The 17,845-nt window shown below is 41.8% G+C and overlaps 1 protein-coding gene across 8 annotated transcripts in view; it reads left to right on the top strand.

The window, feature by feature from the left end:
• Positions 1–17,845, top strand: part of COBL (cordon-bleu WH2 repeat protein) — an 803,866-nt gene that overhangs the window by 553,295 nt on the left and 232,726 nt on the right. The gene's annotated exons all lie outside the window — the stretch shown is intronic.

Raw genomic sequence — 17,845 nt, 5'->3', positions numbered from 1 at the left:
GGGTGTGTGTGTTTTTCTATAAATTTAAGTCTAATAGCACTCGTGTAGTCAAGCAACAAACTTTTTTGTCAGGATTAAATTTAGCATAAAGCATTGCTTTCTTTTTTTTACCGTCAGTCTTCTAAGGCTGAGTCACACACAACGTGTAAAAAATTGGTCCGTTTTTCACGAACGAGAATTGCACAAATGTTTCATGAACATTGATCCGTATGTCATCCGATTGTCATGTGAGGATGCAATTTTCTCGCATCTAAGCATCCGTGTGACATCCATACGGCATCCGTATGACAAGACTTTCTCGCCGGCTTGCAATAGTGGACATATTGGACATATAATGGAGCCCAATGACAGGTTAAAACACAAGTGAAAGAATAGATATATACACATAGAATACATATATATATATATATATATATACACACATGTCATTGAGACACATATGTGTATACACACCGCATAAACTCGTCTATAAGCCGACCCGTGTATAAGCCAACCCTCCTAATTTTGCCACAAAAAACTGGGAAAACTTATTGACTCGCGTATAAGCCTAGGGTGGAAAATGCAGCAGCTACTGGTAAATTTCAAAAATAAAAATAGATACCAATAAAAGTAAAATTAATTGAGACATCAGTAGGTTAAATGTTTTTGAATATCCATATTGAATCAGGAGCCCCATATAATGCTCCATACAGTTCATGATGGGCCCCATAAGATGCTCCATACAAAATACACCCCATATAATGCTGCACAAAGGGTAATAATGCCCCCATAAGATGTTCCATAGAATAATATGCCCCATATAATGCTCCATAAAGGTTATGGCCCCATAAGATGCTCCATAGATTATGCCTCCATAAGATGCTCCATAGATTATGCCCCATAAGATGCTCCATAGATTATGCCCCATAAAATGCTCCATAGATTATGCCCCAATAAGATGCTCCATAGATTATGTTCCCATAAAATGCTCCATAGATTATGTCCCCATAAAATGCTCCATATATTATGCCCCAATATGCTACTCCATAGAATATGCCCCCATATGCTGCCCCATAGAATATGCCCCATATGCTGCTCCATAGACTATGCCCCATATGCTGCCCCATAGACTATGCCCCATATGCTGCCCCATAGGATATGCCCCCATATGCTGCCCCATAGGATATGCCCTCATATGCTGCCCCATAGGATATGCCCCATATGCTGCTCCATAGACTATGCCCCCATATGCTACCCATAGAATATGCCCCATATGCTGCTCCATAGACTATGCCCCATATGCTGCCCAATAGAATATGCCCCCATATGCTGCTCCATAGGATATGCCCCCATATGCTGCCCCATAGGATATGCCCCCATATGCTGCCCCATAGGATATGCCCCCATATGCTGCCCCATAAAATACGCCCCATATGCTGCTCCATAGAATATGCCCCTATACAGTCATATGTAAAAGTTTGGGCACCCCTATTAATGTTAACCTTTTTTCTTAATAGCAATTTTGGTTTTTGCAACAGGTATTTCAGTTTCATATATCTAATAACTGATGGACTCAGTTATATTTCTGGATTCAAATGAGGTTTATTGTACTAACAGAAAATGTGCAATCTGCATTTAAACAAAATTTGACCGGTGCAAAAGTATGGGCACCCTTATTATTTTCTTGATTTGAACACTCCTAACTACTTTTTACTGACTTCCTGAAGCACTAAATTGGTTTTGTAACCTCATTGAGCTTTGAACTTCATAGCCAGGTGTATCAAATCATGAGAAAAGGTATTTAAAGTGGCCACTTGCAAGTCGTTCTCCTATTTGATTCTCCTATGAAGAGTGGCATCATGGACTCCTCAAAACAACTCTCAAATGATCTGAAAATAAAGATTATTCAACATAGCTTTTCAGGGGAAGGATACAAAAAGTTGTCTCAGAGATTTAACCTGTCAGTTTCCACTGTGAGGAACATAGTAAGGAAATGGAAGAACACAGGTACAGTTCTTGTTAAGCCCAGAAGTGGCAGGCCAAGAAAAATATCAGAAAGGCAGAGAAGAAGAATGGTGAGAACAGTCAAGGACAATCCACAGACCACCTCCAAAGACCTGCAGCATCATCTTGCTGCAGATGGTGTCACTGTGCATCGGTCAACAATACAGCGCACTTTGCACAAGGAGAAGCTGTATGGGAGAGTGATGCGAAAGAAGCCGTTTCTGCAAGCACGCCACAAACAGAGTCACCTGAGGTATGCAAAAGCACATTAGAACAAGCCAGTTACATTTTGGAAGAAGGTCCTGTGGACTGATGAAACAAAGATTGAGTTGTTTGGTCATACAAAAAGGCGTTATGCATGCGCTGTATTGTTGACCGATGCACAGTGACACCATCTGCAGCAAGATGATGCTGCAGGTCTTTGGAGGTGGTCTGTGGATTGTCCTTGACTGTTCTCACCATTCTTCTTCTCTGCCTTTCTGATATTTTTCTTGGCCTGCCACTTCTGGGCTTAACAAGAACTGTACCTGTGTTCTTCCATTTCCTTACTATGTTCCTCACAGTGGAAACTGACAGGTTAAATCTCTGAGACAACTTTTTGTATCCTTCCCCTGAAAAGCTATGTTGAATAATCTTTGTTTTCAGATCATTTGAGAGTTGTTTTGAGGAGCCCATGATGCCACTCTTCATAGGAGAATCAAATAGGAGAACTACTTGCAAGTGGCCACTTTAAATACCTTTTCTCATGATTTGATACACCTGGCTATGAAGTTCAAATCTTAATGAGGATACAAAACCAATTTAGTGCTTCAGGAAGTCAGTAAAAAGTAGTTAGGAGTGTTCAAATCAAGAAAATGATAAGGGTGCCCATACTTTTGCACCGGTCAAATTTTGTTTAAATGCAGATTGCACATTTTCTGTTAGTACAATAAACCTCATTTGAATCCAGAAATATAACTGAGTCCATCAGTTATTAGATATATGAAACTGAAATAGCTGTTGCAAAAACCAAAATTGTTATAAAGAAAAATGGTTAACATTAATAGGGGTGCCCAAACTTTTACATATGACTGTATGCTGCTCCCTAGAATATGCCCCTATATGCTGCTCCATAGACTATGCCCCCATATGCTGTTCCATAGACTATGCCCCCATATGCTGCTCCATAGAATATTCCCCCATATGCTGCCCCCATAAGATGCTCCATATATTATGCCCCCATATGCTGCTGCAAAAAAAATGCCATACTCACCTCTCCTGCTCAGGACCTGGCTCACTGCTGTCTGCTGCTTCCTGTGTCAGTGACTGTTCAGCCAGCAGAGGGCGCAGCATGCACTAACCACATCATTGCGCCCTCTGCTGCCTAAACGTCACAGACAGAGGACGCAGCAGACAGCAGTGAGCAGCGATGGACCGGGGACAGGTGAATATCGCTATACTTACCCCCTCCTGGCGTGGTCTCTGCAGCCCCCCCACTTCTCCACGGGCTCCCTTCCTGCCTTCAGTGGTCACGTGGTACCGCTCATTACACTCATGAATATGCGCATATTCATGAGTTTAATGAGCGGTACCACTTGACCGCTGAAGGCAGGAAGGGAGACCGTGGAGAAGCGGGGGGGCTGCAGAGACTGCGCCAGAAGGGGGTAAGTATGATCTCTGACACCCCCGCTCCCCCTCCCCCGCCGACTCCAGGTATATGACTCAAGTATAAGCCGAGAGGGGGACTTTCAGACCAAAAAAATGGGCTGAAAATCTCATCTTATACACGAGTATATACGGTATTTATATTTCATAGAGTTCAACATAGCATAATAGCCGCTAAATCAATTGCTGACTTCTGTAAAATCAATACAAAACCCGACATGAAATGACACATGGTTTACATACAGTAAACCATTTCATTTCATTTAGTTTTTTGTATGTCTTTGACTAATTAGATTAGGGTATGTGTGTAAAATTTTGGACATGTAGGTGTTAAATTAACGGGTACATTCATTGAAAAAAATTGCATGGGCTCCATCGGTAATTTCTCCTCCAGAGAGGGAAAGCCAGTGAGTGAAGGCAGATTTTAATAGCCTAGAAAGGGACCATTGTTTTTTGTCCCCCCCCGGCTAAAAAAAAATCTGCCCCAGCCACCCCAGAAAAGGTGCATCTATAAGATGTGCCTTTTCTGGCACTTAGCCTCTTTATTCCCATTGCCCTTAGCGGTGGCTCATGGGTTAATAATAATGGGTTAATGTCACCTTGTTATTGAAAGGTGACATTAAGCCAGGTTAATAATGGAGAGGTGTCAATAAGGCACCTATCCATTATTAATCCTATAGTAGTAAAGGGTTAAAAAAGACACACACACATTAATTAAATATTCTTTTAATGAAATAATCACACAGTTTTTGGCTAAATTTATTATTCTGCTATTCCAACAGAATCCCTTGTTCTCCTGAAAAAAAAATTAAAATAAAAAAACCAACAATATACGTACCTCTCCACTGTTCAGTCAGGTCCCCCGCTGCAATCCATCACAAGGTATTAACTAGTTTACAACGGGGAGCGGTGCTAATGCTACCGGCCCCGCTGTAAACCACTGCCAAATTAATGAATTCATCTCTGCGCAGGCACCCTGGCTGACCGGGGATGAATTAATAAGCGTGAGAAAGTTTCTCAACTTTTTCCCAAGCTGTCAGTTCACCTCCGGTCAGTCGGGGACTCCATGCAGCCTCAGTGACGTCAGCGGTAGTCTCAATGACATGTATATATATATATATATACATATATATATTCTATGTGTGTATATCTATTCTTTCTATTCTTTATTAAACATGTCAGTGTGATTTTACTGTATTGCGCACTGAATTGCCGGCTTTTGTTAAAGGACACTGGTGCGTATTTCTCGCAAGACACACTTGTGGTCCATGTGTAATCTGTTTTTTTCTCGCACCCATAGACTTGCATTGGCGAGTCTCAGCCGAGAATCGCTGACAATCACAGCATGCTGTGATTTTCTCAGCCCGTTTAAAACGGCCGATAAAAAAATCGGATGATGGGAGCTGCCTCATGGATTAACATTGGGACGAGTGCTATGTGAATCTTCTAGCATGTAATAACTGTAGATATAAAAGGGATCTGTAGGATGTATTACTGTTTTTGTGTAAGGAAAGAATATTTATGGCCCTTAACCATCTTGACCTAGTTAGGTAAATGGAGTGGCTACAAATAGAAGCATAGTTTTGCACTGTAGATTTAGATAATTATCTGGATATTAAGTTACATTATCCATGCTATCCTTAGATGAACTGCTTTTTCTCAAACACAAGCTAAATACATTTATTAGAACACATTATAAGAGCCATCCATATGTAACAGCTACATGTTAAAGATGATGACAACTATTTTGTCACCTACTTGTTTTACATTTTCCTTTTTACATTTTTAATTACATTTGGATCATGAAGATCAAAGCAAAACTTCAGTTATTGTGAGCTGTGGGGTAAATCAGGGGCATGTTAAGCCAGAGTTCCATACAGACTATGACTCCATTTTTATTCAACACCTTTATTAATAGGGTTCTGATCACACTAATGCTGGGTCTCCCACAGTGTTTTGCAATGGTAGAACAAGGATGTGTTTTAGTACTATTCTTGGATTAAAAAAATACAAAACCTTACTAGAAACTTGATGGATAGATCTGTCTGTTCACAGACTTACCAGTGGAAAAGCCAAACTTCACATGCCACAAATGCAAGCTTGTGTCCCTGTTGGAGGAAAAGTTGCAAAATCTCGAAGAGAGGTTAGCTACGTTGAAGATCATTAAGGAAGGTGAAGAGTTCTTAGACAGAGCAGAATTATCTCTTCATGTTACAGAAAGAGAAGAAATTCGAAGTGCACCTGAAGAAACAGAGGAATGCAAACATGTGACCCAGAGAAGCAAGAGGATCAGGAGGCAGTCAGCACCCATACTTCTCAGGAACCAGTACCAGGCTCTCACGCAGGAAAACGATGAAGATATACATCAGGATAAGACTTTGCCCACAAACAGCAACCTTGTACGCCTTCAGAGTCCTCCTGGATGGAGAAAGAAAAACGTTGTGAAGAAGAAACGAAGAGTGGTGGTCATGGGGGATTCCCTTTTGAGAGGAACAGAAGCCGCTATCTGCAGACCGGATGTAACTTCAAGAGAAATGTGCTGTCTTCCAGGTGCAAAAATTAAAGATGTGTCTGACAGGATATCAGGACTCTTCAGACCTACAGATGACTACCCATTCCTGCTACTACACGTGGGGACAAATGACACTGCAAGAAACGACCTGGAAACCATCTGCAGAGACTTTGAAGACTTAGGCAAGAAAGTGAAAGAACTGGGAGCGCAGGTGGTCTTCTCTTCCATCCTCCCAGTGGATGGCCATGGAACAAGGAGGTGGAATAAGATTCTGCAGGTGAACAACTGGCTACGTCGATGGTGCCGTCAGCAACGATTTGGATTTATGGATCACGGATTGAATTACCTTTACGATGGACTACTTGCTAGAGATGGGGTGCACCTTACGAAGACTGGAAAACATGTATTTGGAAGTCGCCTTGCTACACTTGTAAGGAGAGCTTTAAACTAGAACAACATGGGAAGGGAAGCAAAAGACCAGAAAAAGCCAAACACCTGACAAATGCTATTGAGAACTCTGCTATTAGAAGTGGAAAGGAAGAACAAAGACAAAAGAAACTAATTAATACAAATATTGGAGAAAGAGAAAACAATCACAAACTAAAATGTTTCTATACTAATGCACAAAGCATGGGCAACAAACAAGGAGAATTGGAACTACTAACACAGGAAAAGAAATATGATGTCATTGGAATCACTGAGACTTGGTGGGACGCTACACATGATTGGAATACAAGACTAGAAGGATACAACTTATTTGCAAGAAACAGACTTGATAAACGAGGAGGAGGTGTTGCATTGTATGTTAGAAACGCGTATATCTGCACAGAGATTGAAGCTTCAGAGACTGGGAGTTCTGTGGAAACTGTTTGGGTAAGAATACAAGGACAGAACAATGGAAAGGACACCATTGTAGGCATTTACTACAGACCGCCTGTGCAAGCTGAAAATATGGATGAACTCTTTATGCATCAAATGGCCAAGTTCTCCAAAAAATATGACATAGTTGTCATGGGAGATTTCAACTATCCAGACATTTGTTGGGAATCTCTCTCAGGCAAAACTAACAGGTCAAGGAAATTCTTATCCTCTCTTGCGGACAACTTTATTTTCCAAAAGGTAGGGGAGAAAACAAGGGGAACTGCTACCTTGGATCTAATCCTTATAAACAGGGAGGAAATGGTTGAGGAGGTAAAAGTCGCTGGGACCCTAGGAGGCAGCGACCATGCTATTTTAGAATTTTGGATAACTAGAGGAGGAAGACCTGTGAAGACTCAGACGTCAAGGTTAGATTTCAGAAAGGCAGATTTTAAGGGATTCTGAAAGAGAATTGGAGGGATCCAATGGCTGGATATCCTTAAAGACAAAAATGTCCAGGAAGGATGGGAAATCTTGAAAAATGAAATTCTCAAAGCACAATTGTTAACAATTCCGAAAAGAGGGAAGAATAGGAAGCATTTAAGGAAGCCAGGATGGATGAACACAGAACTTAAGCACATGCTAAAAAGGAAGAAAAAAATGTTTATAAAATGGAAAGAGGGAGGCATATCTAAAGAAGAATATAATGCTGTCTGCAGAACCTGCGGGGCACAAATCAGATTTTCTAAAGCTGACAATGAATTGAGGCTTGCAAGAGATGTCAAAAGCAATAATAAAGGATTTTGGGGATATGTCAAAAGTAAAAGAAAAGTCAAAGATGCTATAGGATTTTTACAGGATGAAAATGATGAAATGGTAAGACAGGATGTTGAGAAGGCCGAACTTTTAAATTCCTATTTTGCATCTGTTTTCTCTCAGAAAGGAAATGTAACATCAACTGTTCTTCACTGTCCCATTAAGGGAATAGAAGATTCCAGGATATCTATAAACAGAAATATAGTGAGGAAACACTTAGCTAACCTAAATGAATTCAAGTCTCCAGGTCCAGATGAATTACACCCCAGAGTACTGAAGGAGATAGCAGAAGAAATTTTTGAACCCCTCTCCATAATCTTTGAAAATTCTTGGAGAACAGGTGAAGTCCCAGAAGACTGGAGAAGAGCAAATGTTGTTCCTATCTTCAAAAAGGGGAAGAAGGTGGACCCAGGCAACTATAGGCCGGTGAGTCTGACTTCTATACCAGGAAAGATCTTTGAGCAAATTATCAAACAACATGTATGTCAGCACCTGGATAAGAATGAAGTGATTAAACAGAGTCAGCATGGGTTTGTAACTAATAAGTCATTTCAGACTAACTTAATTTCCTTCTATGATGGAATCACTGATTGGGTGGATCAAGGAAATGCTGTAGATATAGTATATCTTGACTTCAGCAAAGCATTTGACAAAGTATCTCATACAATCCTTATTGAAAAAATGACTAAGTATGGAATGGACAAGGCAACTGTTAGGTGGATTCATAACTGGCTTAGTGATCGGACCCAAAGAGTGGTCGTAAATGGCTGCACATCCAGCTGGAAGAATGTCTCAAGTGGGGTACCACAGGGCTCTGTCCTGGGCCCTGTATTGTTCAACATCTTTATCAACGATTTAGATGAAGGAATTGAGGGTAAACTGATTAAATTTGCTGATGACACAAAGCTAGGAGGGATAGCTAATACTAGAGAAGAGAGAGAGAGGATTCAAAAAGATATAAATAAACTGGAGAAGTGGGCAGCAATTAACAGAATGGTTTTTAACAGGGAAAAATGCAAAGTACTACATCTGGGCAATAAAAATGAAAAAAGCATATACAGAATGGGAGGAATAGGGCTAAGCAACAGCACATGTGAAAAAGACTTGGGTATACTAATAGATCACAGACTGAATATGAGTCAACAGTGTGATGCAGCAGCAAAAAAGGCAAATGCAATTCTAGGATGTATTAACAGAAGCATACAGTCTAGATCACGTGAAGTCATTATTTCCCTCTACTCCTCTTTGGTCAGACCTCATCTGGAATATTGTGTCCAGTTTTGGGCACCACATTTTAAAAAAGACATCAACAAACTGGAGCAAGTTCAGAAAAGAGCGACCAGAATGGTGACCGGTCTGCAAACCCTGTCTTATGAGGAAAGGTTGCAGGATTTGGGAATGTTTAGTTTGCAAAAGAGAAGACTGAGAGGAGACTTAATAGCTGTCTACAAATATCTAAAGGGCTGTCACATTGTAGAAGGATCAACTTTATTCTCATTTGCACAAGGAAAGACTAGAAGCAATGGGATGAAACTGAATGGGAGGAGACACAGATTAGATATTAGAAAAAACTTTTTGACAGTTAGAGTGATCAATGAATGGAACAAGCTGCCACAAGAAGTGGTGAGTTCTCCTTCAATGGAAGTCTTCAAACAGAGGCTGGACAGACATCTGACTGGGATGATTTAGTGAATCCTGCTTTGAGCAGGGGGTTGGACCAGATGGCCCAGGAGGTCCCTTCCAACTCTGCGATTCTATGATTCTATGATTCTATGTCATAAATGGTGTCAGGATCCTGTCAGCGTTGGCAACTGCCACGGTTGAGCAGGGTGACTTACCCATACTGCGGGAGAGCACGGGGCCCAATACGGTAGTGAAGGTTTAAGCAGACAGGACCTGAGGCACGGAAAATAGTAAGGAGTACCAGGACCTACGATCATGTGACTGCAGGGGGCGGGGCTTAGCGTCCTACTACTGCAGATGATGTAATGTACCTACTGCAGGAATACTGTAGTAGAGGAGAGGAAAACGCAGGTCAGACAAGCAGAGGTCATACACGAGAGGGTGGTGCGGTACAAAAGGGATGAGCAGAGAATAGTCAAGTCACAAGCAGAGAGTCATACACGAGAGGGCGGTGCGGTACAAGAGGGACAGGCAGAACTCGTAACAGGGATAGAACCGGATCAAAACCAAACAAGCAACAAGTTATCAGGCACAAGGCACATGTACACAAGAGGTCAACTAACTCAGCCGAGGGCAGGAGTATAACTGACACCGGACCTAGGTCCAGTGAGCATTAAATAGCCACCCTCTGCCAGAGAGAGGCAGAAACAATTAACCCCCTGTCTGACCAGGACGGGCCAAAGCGAAACCCCGTCCTGGATCATGACAAATGGAAGCTATATTGTATAACTGTTGTAAGACTTTTTTTGGGGTGAGGTTGTGTTGTGTTTTCTGCTTTGCAATGTGTTATGGTTATGTACTATAAATTTAGTTTTACTTTAAAGATTACCTATCATCAGTTTTGGCATGCTAATCTGGACAAATCATATAATAGTGCCCAACAAAACATAATTTTTATTTTTAGATTTCCCATCTCTGTTGTGGAGATATTAGCTATCAAAGTTTATATGCTAATTTCTACTATAATATATATTATAGATAATGGGCATTAGGTTGGATTCTTCACTGGGGGGGCGTGTAATTTTTCCCCTGCTTGACGTTGACTAACTATAAGCAGGCAGCATCATGCTGGAAAACAAGAAAGAAAACGCCTCAGAGAATTTCAGAATCTGCTTTCTCTGTGCAATATGGAAATGTAATGACTCACAGCTTTGCTCTTCTCAATGATCTTCCAGCACCTACTGTAATTACAAGAATAGGAGTCACTCAAGCAAAGCAGTGTCATTACAAACACTTCTACAGCTTTCATTCTACAGCACTGTCAATGTGGTGGTAGGGATAGTAGATCAGAGATGATGACACTTTGGGATGGGAGCTACAGATGCAGAGGTGCTGGTAATGACACACAGCTGCTTTACTTCTCTCCCCACTTGGAATCACAATAGGCTTCCAGCAATAAGATAAGTGAAGACAGTTGAGCTGTGAGTAATTAAATAGCTTTTCATATTACACAGAAAAAGCCGATTCTGACTTATGATGCGTCAACTTCATGTAGAGGACAAAGTAAATGCCCTCAGAAAGGGGGCTAACACCCTCTGGCTTATAGAGAAAATTAGCATAGAACATTTACCAGCTAATATCTTCGCCTGGGAGAAGACAAATTAAGAAACAAAAATTGTTTTAATCAGCACTGTAGTCACTGTTCAATGATGTGGCCAGTTTAATACGCTAAAACTAGTGAAAAGCCTTCTTTAAAGCAATAATTCATATTGCCATTGGAGAACATACATATGTAAGATATGGAAAATGAACTATTAATAGACAAGGAGAAATCTATGTGAGATCTCAGTAATTGGCAGTCTTCATTTACAGATTGATAGATTGTTTTATAGACATTCTCACAGCTTTATTATAGAAGAAAATTTGGAAGTGAGAGTCCTCAGTGGTTTATACCTTTTAATGGCTAACTGAAAGGATGGTAACAAATTGCAAGCTTTCAAGACTACTCAGGTCTTTCCATCAGGCTAGACTAATACAAAATCTGAAGAATCACATATTTATACACAAGACAGCACAGAAATAACTCAATAGATAAGACAAGTGATGTGAAGCAGAATAGTCATTATGGGAGAGAGATAAGCATAAATATTGGAGCAGTTCATAGATAAGCAGTGTGAAAGTTTTATTGCCCTCTGATTGCCAGTCTGGTTCTGTGTTATGATGACCCCAGAAGGTCTGAGGAGCAAATTCCTTAATTGATGTAAAAAGACATAAATCTATGCGACACATTAATACCTGCACTGAATGTGTCGAAAGTTTTCATAAATTTGTACTCAGAGATTCTTCTCTCTCTCTGAGACTTGAAGTTACCTTTTAATACAAGTAATTTAATGTCCATCATGCTATGACCAGGGATGCAAAAATGTTTTGCCACAGGTAGATCCATTCTTTTTTCTCTTATTGTGTGGCGATGAGAATTCATCCTTGTTCTCAGTTTTTGCCCGGTCTCCCCCACATACAGACCCCCAGTTGGACATTTAGTACAAATAATTAAGTACACCACATTAGATGTGATGCAGTTGAACGTACCTGGGATCTTGTAGTCCTGATGTGAGTTGGGAATCTTTATCTTGTCCATGGTCATTATAAATGGACAGGTTTTACATTTTTTCTGGTTGCAAGGAAAGGTTCCTGCAGCTGTTGGAGAGGACAGGGAGCTTCTGACAATTATGCTTCTTAAATTTGGGGGCTGCCTAAAACACATCAGTGGGGGGGTCTGGAAATATGGATTGTAATCGGGCGTCTTTTTGCAGTAAAGGTTGTAATTTCCGTGCAGCTCCCCTTAGCACCTCCAGATTTGGATTCTAGGTGACCACTAGAGGCACCCGGTTATTCTCTTCTTAGTTTTGTAATGTAGCAGGTGATTCCTTGATACTCTGGTGGCCCTTGTAATTTGGTTTTCAATTGTTCTTGGATGGTAGCCCTGATTCAAAAAGGTTTTTCTGAATGCTAATTATTGAAATGATTAAAGAAAATTTGTCAGTAGGATCAACCTCTTTAAGCCATTTATATGTGCATGAATAAAATGAAACCTTGCAATCTGATGCCTTATTCCAGAGAAATCCATGTTTTTCATAATGTACAGTGCCTTGCGAAAGTATTCACCCCCTGGAACTTTTCAACCTTTTCTCACATATCATGCTTCAAACATAAAGATACCAAATGTACATTTTTGGTGAAGAATCAACAACAAGTGGTACACAATTGTGACGTTGAACGAAATTTATTGGTTATTTTACATTTTTGTGGAAAAACAAAAACTGAAAAGTGGGGCGTGCAATATTATTCGACCCCTTTACTTTCAGTGCAGCAAACTCACTCCCGAAGCTCATTGTGGATTTCTGAATGATCCAATGTTGTCCTAAATGACTATTGATGATAAATATAATCCACCTGTGTATAATCAAGTCTCTGTATAAATGCACCTGCTCTGTGATAGTCTCAGTGTTCTGTTTGAAACACAGAGAGCATCATGAAGACCAAGGAACACAACAGGCAGGTCCGTGATACTGTTGTGGAGAAGTGTAAAGCGGGATTTGGATACAAAATGATTTCCAAAACTTTAAACATCCCAAGGAGCACTATGCAAGTGATCATATTGAAATGGAAGGAGTATCATACCACTGCAAATCTACCAAGACCCGTCCGTCCCTCTAAACTATCATATCAAACAAGGAGATGACTGATCAGAGATGCAGCCAAGAGGCCCATGATCACTCTGGATGAACTGCAGACATCTACAGCTGAGGTGGGACAGTCTGTCCATAGGACAAAAATCAGTTGTACACTGCAGAAATCTGGCCTTTATGGAACAGTGGCAAGAAGAAAGCCATTTCTCAAAGATATCCATAAAAAGTGTTGTTTAAAGTTTGCAGCAAGCCACCTGGGAGACACACCAAACATGTGGAAGAAGGTGCTATGGTCAGATGAAACCAAAATCAAATTTTTTGGCAACAATGCCAAACGATATGTTTTGCTTAAAGGCAACACAGCTCATCACCCTGAACACACCATCCCCAATGTCAAACATGGTGGTGGCAGCATCATGGTTTGAGCTTGCTTTTCTTCAGCAGGGACAGGGAAGATGGTTAAAATTGATGGGAAGATGGATGGAGCCAAATGCAGGACCATTCTTGAAGAAAACCTGTTGGAGTCTGCAAAAGACCTGAGACTGGGACAGAGATCTGTCTTCCAACAAGACAATGATCCCAAACATAAAGCAAAATCTACAATGGAATAGTTCACAAATAATCGTATCCAGGTGTTAGAATGGCCAAGTCAAAGTCCAGACCTGAAACCAATCGAGAATCTGTGGAAAGAGCTGAAAACTGCTGTTCACAAACAATCTCCATCAAACCTCACTGAGCTCGAGCTGTTTGCCAAGGAACAATGGGCAAGAATTTCAGTCTCTCGATGTACAAAGCTGATAGGGACATACCCCAAGCGACTTGCAGCTGTAATCGCTGCAAAAGGTGGCGCAACAAAGTATTAGGTTAAAGGGGCCGAATAATTTTGCATGCCCCATTAGTAGTGCATCTCATAAGTAGCTTTACAAATACCCGCTTAATATGAACACTACAGAATTGCTGGTAGAAATTGCCAAATATAAGATTGTAACTCCCCCCCTCCTCCCCCCTTCCCTCTAGTTTATTAATGTAATGCTTTCTGAATCATAAATGAACTTTGCATATCTCGACCTGGTTCTCCCTCTACTTTTTCTGCCCCCTGTTTCATTACCGCGGATCTACCCCCAATCTCAAGCCACCCAACATGCCCTGCAGGTCCTCTAGGTTTTACCAGGAAGTGTTCCTGAAGGGTGAAACAAGGGCATGAATGTCCTCTCTGGAGAGTTGTTGGAGAATAAAATCCTTCCATTTTGAAAAAATTTTTGTCATCTTACTGTCTTTGTCGCTCTCTGCTTCTACTTTCTCTAGAGTCATTACCCTCTTTAATTCCACCAACAGCTGACGGAGACCCGGTGTGCTCCCCTCCACCCATTGTCTTAAAATAAGTGTTTTGAACAAGATTGCAACCGTATGCAATAACTGCGTGTTTGACTTGGTCAGCCTTAAATCAGTGCTCTTATGGAAAATCCACAACAACTTGTCTAGTGGGAAGTGTATGTTCATCAAGCCACCCGTCCAGTTCCTAACTCCCTCCCACTGAGTGTGTATGTGATCGCATTCCCATATACCGTGGAACATATCTGTCCTGGGGGTGTCACATTTTGGGCAAGCCTGTCGCCTCTCCTTGTGAGTTTGTGTAACCGGTAGATTGAATCCTAATATGGCTCTGTGCATCATTCGGAAGTGAGTATCCCTCCATCTTTCATTGCTTACATGCTTACGCAGTTCATTCCATCCAGACAGAATCGATTCCCCCACCCTCGGTTCCTGCAGTCTAGTTTCCCAACTGTTGGACAGCTCTTGTGGGCCCGATGGCAGTAAGGTCCTCCCCATGGTCCGGTAGATGGTTGAGATATTCATGTCAGATATGTGTCTTGAGAGAAGATTGTCGAGTTAAGAAGAACATTCTTTATGTATGTCCCGTAATTTGGGGAATAAGTGATGTCGCAGCTGAGCATATTGTAAGATATGGGAAGGGTCAAGTCCCCACCCGAAAAAAATCTCATCTGCTGTTAACCATCTATTCTCTGGAATCTGCATCAGGTCCCCCATAGTTCTAATTCCTTTTTCACTCCATATTTCAAACAGAGCATTATCTTTTCCCTGATGAAAGTCAGGATGTCCCCAAGGTGTCAAATATTTAAATATCCTCAATGACATGCCTAGTTTGCATCTTATGGCTTTCCAAGCCACCCTATTGTCGCGAAAGATCACTGAGTTCCTCACCCTCGGGTCTAATGTCACGCTTGAGGAGTGTAAAATCACTGTGAGGTCCCAGGGCTTACACCAGTCGGACTCCAATGTGTAGTCTGAACGTTTGCTAGTGTGTCTTATCCAATCAAGAATGTGCCTGGCGATGCAGGCCAGATTGTACCACCTAATGTTGGGCAATGCTATCCCCCCTCCTCCCTCGGTAGCATCAATGTACGTTTGCTAATTCTACTTTTTCTCCCTCTCCATAGAAAGTCTCCTTCTTTCCAGCCCACGTGTCAAATTCTGACTTCGCTTCCAACCAAGCTCTTTTATTGACCTCAATGGGGTGCTCTTGGAACTTATTGTATGCTTGTCTGACAAAGTTACTTATCTTTATATATTGGTCAGTCACTCTTCTCTTAATCACTAAAGTGTGTGCTATGATTTTACCTCTGAGAACGGCTTTAGCCGCCTCGCAGATTAGTGTGTGGGTCCGTTCTAGATTGGTGGTTGTGGTGCAAGTACTCTGACCACCACTTTCCCAATAGTTTGGCGAAGTCTTTGTCTTTTTTTAAGAAATGAGGGAACCTCCATATTATGTCCGAGCCTTTTGGGTGCATATCGAATAAAGTCAGGACAACTGGGGCATGATCGTAAATGACTAGATCACCTATCTCAGCCTCTTTAACCTTGGCATTTAGGCTCTCACTAACCAGGAACATGTCAATATGGGACCATGAGTTGTGCAGGTGTGAATAGTGAGTCTATTGCCGCTCGACCGGGTGTTGTTGCCTCCATGCATCTCTGGTCATTAGGTCAGTTGCAAAATTGCACAGAGGAGAGCTCCCCCCCCATGTTAGAGCTACTTCCACCCCTCCCACATCTTGATCTATCCTCCGAATCCAGCATGACCTCATTCATGTCTCCTTCAATTATCAAGTTATGCACGCCAAAAGTCATAATTGAGGTGCAAAGGGCCCAGAAAAACACATCCCTAGCCGAGTTGGGGGCATAAACATTGTGAATGTCTAATGTTCCGCTAGGAGTTTCTAGGACCACTCTGACATGACTTCCCTGATCATTATGTTGATACGTTACCAATTTGTGTGGAAGAGTTTTATTGACCAGAATGATCACCCCCGCCTGTCTTCCCTTGGCTCCCGACCCATAAACCTCACTCACCCAAAGTCTGTGCATGCGGAACATGTTATGTTGATGCAAATGTGTCTCCTGGAGCAGGACTATGTCACCACGTAACCTTTTCAGGTGCCTGAGTACCAAGGACCTTTTTTCTGGGGTCTTAAGACCCTTAACATTCCATGTTATGGTCTTAACCATTCGTGTTAGCGATGTGGCTCAATAACAAACGGTCCGCCTGTGTATAGCGTTCTGAGCAGGTTAACCAAAGTCCGCCCTCAGGTGTGTTATGAGGAGTGAGACAAATCTTGACGAAAGCATCTGAAATGTTACAGCACATACCAAGCCAAACCCACCTGGTCCCCAAACTGATTACCCCAACATGTGAAACATTTTCAACATTCCCCTCCCCACCCATCCCTCCTCCCCCCCCCCCCTTGCCATGTATATCACTAGTACTTCCATTTTTTCCAACGTGACCCTCCACTACTTTCTCCTCATCCTGGCCAACTTGACAGAATTGCAGTACCGGCTGGTTATAAAAAGAGCAGGAAAGAAAAAAAGAAACTTTGGAAATATAAAGGTCATGAAAATTGTAAACAAATAGAGAGCAATCAACGTATATCTACGTGTCCGGATGAGCGTGCTGTAACAACTCTCAAAAGTTTGTGAGACCTTCTTCTCTTTTGAGTAATCACGCAGCATTTAAACTGTAGAATCAGCAGACAATGCCAGTGAGATCCTCCTGCCTGGAGATGTCCTTGTAGTAAAGTCTTCCCAGTGAAACTCTCATTCCTTCAGGCGAACTAAACGGTTGCCGTTTTCCTCACTTTCTCTATCCTCATCGCGGTGTCCATTGGGAGATCTCGTGGAAGATGGCATGAGCTCCCTCATGGCTTCGCTGGAGTACCTCCAAATTTTAAAGGAGCTATCCGTGTGCCTCGTTTTGAGGACAGCAGGGTAAAGTAGCTGGAACTGGATGCCTTTCTTGTAAAGAAGGCTGCAGACCTCACTGAAGGCCCTGCGTTTTTTAGTGACTTCTGGTGAAAAGTCCTCAAAGATGACAACCTTATGCCCTGGGAGTATGAGTGGTTGTCGCCTGGCTCTAAAAAGGCGCAGAATTTTATCCTTATCCATAAAGTCCAAATATTTCGCAATAGCCTGGCGAGGCTTCTGGGTGTGTTGATCATCGCGTCCCGCTCCACTTAGACTCGTGTCTCTCGCGGGGTTCCCTCCAGGCTTGCCCACTCTGTGTGCTCTTTCAACCCTGCACTTATCTTGTACACCTAGGGCTGTAGGCAGTTCTTGTTCAAAAATGTCATTGAGTTGTTGATATGTGACAGATTTGGGCAGCCCCACTAACCGCAAGTTATTTCTTCGGGACCTATTTTCT

The sequence above is a fragment of the Dendrobates tinctorius genome, unplaced genomic scaffold, assembly GCF_039654945.1.
Source record: "Dendrobates tinctorius isolate UK_male_01 unplaced genomic scaffold, ASM3965494v1 ptg000162l, whole genome shotgun sequence".
NCBI classification, from domain to species: Eukaryota; Metazoa; Chordata; class Amphibia; order Anura; family Dendrobatidae; genus Dendrobates; species Dendrobates tinctorius.
The sequence above is the reverse complement of the archived record's forward strand: the minus strand, read 5'-3'. Positions and strand labels throughout refer to the sequence as shown.